Raw genomic sequence first — 3,543 nt, 5'->3', positions numbered from 1 at the left:
GAATGAATTTGGCAGTGTTCCTTCAATTTCTATTTTGTGGAATAGTTTGAGGAATATGAGTATTAGGTCTTCTTTGAATGTCTGGTATAATTTTGTGCTAAAACAATCTGGACCTAGATTTTTTTTTGGGGGGGGGGTTTTGATGACTGCTTCTGTTTCCTTAGAAGTTATAGGACTGTTTAAACTGTTTACCTGGTCTTGCTTTAGCTTTGGCAGCTGAAATCTATCCAGAAAAACCTATCCATTTCCTTTAGATTTTCCAATTTTTTTTGGAATATAGGCTTTTGAAGTAAAGCCTAATGATTTTTTTTTATTTCCACAGAATCTGTTGTTATGTCCCCTTTTCATTTCTGATTTTGTTAATTTGGATACTCTCCATCCACTTTTTAGTTAGTTTGACTAAGGATTTGTCTCTTGTTGATTTTCTCAAAGAACCAGCTCTTGGTTTCATTGATTCTTTGTATCGTTCTCTTTGTTTCCAATTTATTGATTTCAGCCCTGAGTTTGATTATTTTCTGTCATCTATTCCTCTTCAGTGTGTCTGCTTCCTTCTGTTCTGGAGCTTTCAGGTATGCTGCTAAGTTATTAGCATGGGATCTCTCTAATTTCTTTATGAAGGCACTTAGTGCTATGAACTTTCCTTTTAGCATGCTCTCATTATGTCCCATAAGTTTAGTTATGTTGTGGCCTCATTTTCATTGAATTCTAGGAAGTCTTTCTTTCTTCCCTGACCCAGTGATCATTGAGTACCGAGCTGTTCAGTTTCCATGAATTTGTAGGCTTTCTATTGTTAAGTTCCAGCTTTAATCCATGGTGGTTTGATAAGATCCATGGGGTTATTTTAATCTTTTTATATCTGCTGATGCTTGCTTTGTGACCAAGTACAGAGTCAATTTTGGAGAAGTTTCTGTAAGGTGCTGAGAGGGTATATTCTCTTTTGTTTGGTGTTCTGTAGATATGTTAGGTTTAAATTTGTTTTTGTTGTGGAATATCTTGTTTTCTCCCTCTATGGTGATTAAAAGATTTGCTGGGTGTAGTAGTAGTGGCTGACATCTGTGGTCTCTTACTATCTGTAAGATATCTGTCCAGGTCCTTCTGGCTTTTAGAGTTTTTGAGAAGTCAGGTGTAATTCTGATAGGTTATATGTGACTTGGCCTTTTCCCCTTGCAGCTTTTAATATTCCCTCTTTGTTCTGCACATTAAATGCTTTGATTATTATGTGGTGGGGTGATTTTCTTTTCTGGCCCAGTCTGTTTGGTGTTCTGAAAGCTTCTTGTATATTTATAGGCCTCTCTTTCTTCAGGTTGGGGAAGCTTTCTTCTGATTTTGGCAAAAATATTTTCTGGGCCTTGGAGCTAGGAGTCTTCTCCTTCTTCTATTCTTATTATTCTTAAGTTTACTCTTTTCATAGTGTCCCAGATCTCTTAGATGTTCTGTGTTGGGAGCTTTTAAGATTTAACATATTCTTTGACTGATATATCAATTTCTTCAATCTTATTGTCTACCCATGAGATTCTCTTTCCTCTCTTCTATTCTGTTGGTGATGCTTGTGTCTGTAGTTCCTGTCCACTTCCCAAGGTTTGCCATCTCCAGGATTGTCTCAGATTGTGTTTTCTTTATTGTTTCTAGTTCCATTTTTAGTTCTCCCCCCCCCCCCATTTTTAGGTCTTGAACAGTTTTATTCATTTCCTTCTCCTGTTTGATTGTAGTTTCCTGTATTTCTTTAAGGGATTTGTTCAATTCTTTCATCAGTTTGAATGTATTTTCCTGTGCTACCTTGAGAGCTTTATTTTCTTCCTTTAATGCTTCTATCATTTTCATAGCCTCAGATTTAAAATCTTTTTCTTGTCCTTCAGGTGTGATAGTATCTCCAGAGCTTGCTGTGATAGTACTGCTGGTTTCTGGTAATGCCACAAGTTTTGTTGCTTGTATTCTTATGTTGGCCTCTAACCAACTGGTTGTCTCTGCTGTTCGCCAGCCTGATAATGGTCCCTCCACTGGGTTCACTGGCTGTGTCCCAGGTACGCCATGCAGCTGAAAGAGTGAGCAGAAAGACCTCCAAGCTCAGAGCTGCTCAGGTACCCCACAGGCCTCCTCCAGATGAGAGACAGTGGGGCTTGGGTTGAGTGCCTAGCTCACCTCCACTGGCTTCATTGTCTCTGCTGGGCTCACTGTCTCGCTCCATTTTTTTTCTTTTTCATGGACTCTCAGGCAGTACCAGGTCATGTGTGTCATCAGAATATGAACAGGACCCTCTGGCCTTGGGGCTGTTTGTTGGGCATCCAGGTCAGAAGCCCAGCAGTGGAGGCCAGCAATTTGTAGGGGAAGCCAAATAGTCTGCAGGAGGGCCAAGATTTTTTAAAATCCTTTTTCCAGCAATTAGAAGCCCCTTTCTCTATGGACATAGCACGAACATACCCAGTAGTAAAAACACACAAAAGACAGTCCATGCATATGGTGGTGGGCTTTTCTTTCCCCATCTGAGAGCCTGGGTCAGATCAATCATTTCTGCTCTCTGGGCTTGAGGTGCCCGGCTTGGGCCCAGATCATTTTGATTAAAGTAACTATTGCCACTCCCATGTACCTGGTTTCATCTTTTATTTCAGATGAGCACCTGTGGCTTGTCACCAGACAAGAGGGTAGTAGAACTGATGGTGGTAGGTTTCTCAAATCTGGTTCAAGGGTAAGCCAAGAGTAGGACCTGGAACTGGGTCACTCAGTCATTAGCCAGTGTTCAGAGAAGGGCCTCAACAATATTGTGGGGTGCTGTGAGTATAAGATCTTGACCCCGAGTTAGCTTGTTTGCTTTCTTTCATTAAAGTAGCAGTGGCTGCCACCGCTCTTTGGTGAGCCATCCTGTGGCTATGAGGATCAATCATTTCAACAGGTCTGTCACAGGCCTTTCAAGCTTTAGGTTCAAACCCCTTTTGTCTTTGGCTTATTCTCAGTCCAGAGCAGGGACTCTTTTGTGCTGCTGTCAAGAGACCCTGCTATTTCCACAAACCTATGACCAATGACCACCACACGCAAACGGGGTGATCATTTGTTCTCAGGCGGTTACACCAAAGATGAACAAGCAAGGAAAAGGAGAAGTCAGAAGATATTGGAGCTGTTAATAAGCATGTGTATGGCCATCGCCTTTTTCTCCTCGTCCTCTTTCCTCTTCTCCTTTCCTCCCCTACCCTCCATTCTCCTTTTCTCCCCTTCTCTTTCTTCCCCTCCCTTCCCCTCCTCTTCTGTCTTGAGGAGTGATATGCTTTCTAATTTTACTCCCGCTGAATTATGATTCCAGGTTTTTCTATCTGAAACCTTATGTCTTAAGCATGACTCATCATGGTTTCTGACAACTTCACTAGTAGTTTACAAAAAACAAAACAAAAAACCCCCAAACACCTCACCAGGTAGCTCGGCCAATCAGGGTGGCCAGGACTTGCTACTGGGGGAAGTTCTGGCTCAGCTTCAAACGCCTCTCCTTTTGCCCCGCCCCCTTTACTGGAGTACTCGTCTGACGCCAGAGGTGGCCATTTTGGATTCGGGCGGAAA

The sequence above is a fragment of the Psammomys obesus genome, unplaced genomic scaffold, assembly GCF_907164565.1.
Source record: "Psammomys obesus unplaced genomic scaffold, mPsaObe1.curated_primary_1811, whole genome shotgun sequence".
Classification (NCBI taxonomy): Eukaryota; Metazoa; Chordata; class Mammalia; order Rodentia; family Muridae; genus Psammomys; species Psammomys obesus.
The sequence above is the reverse complement of the archived record's forward strand: the minus strand, read 5'-3'. Positions refer to the sequence as shown.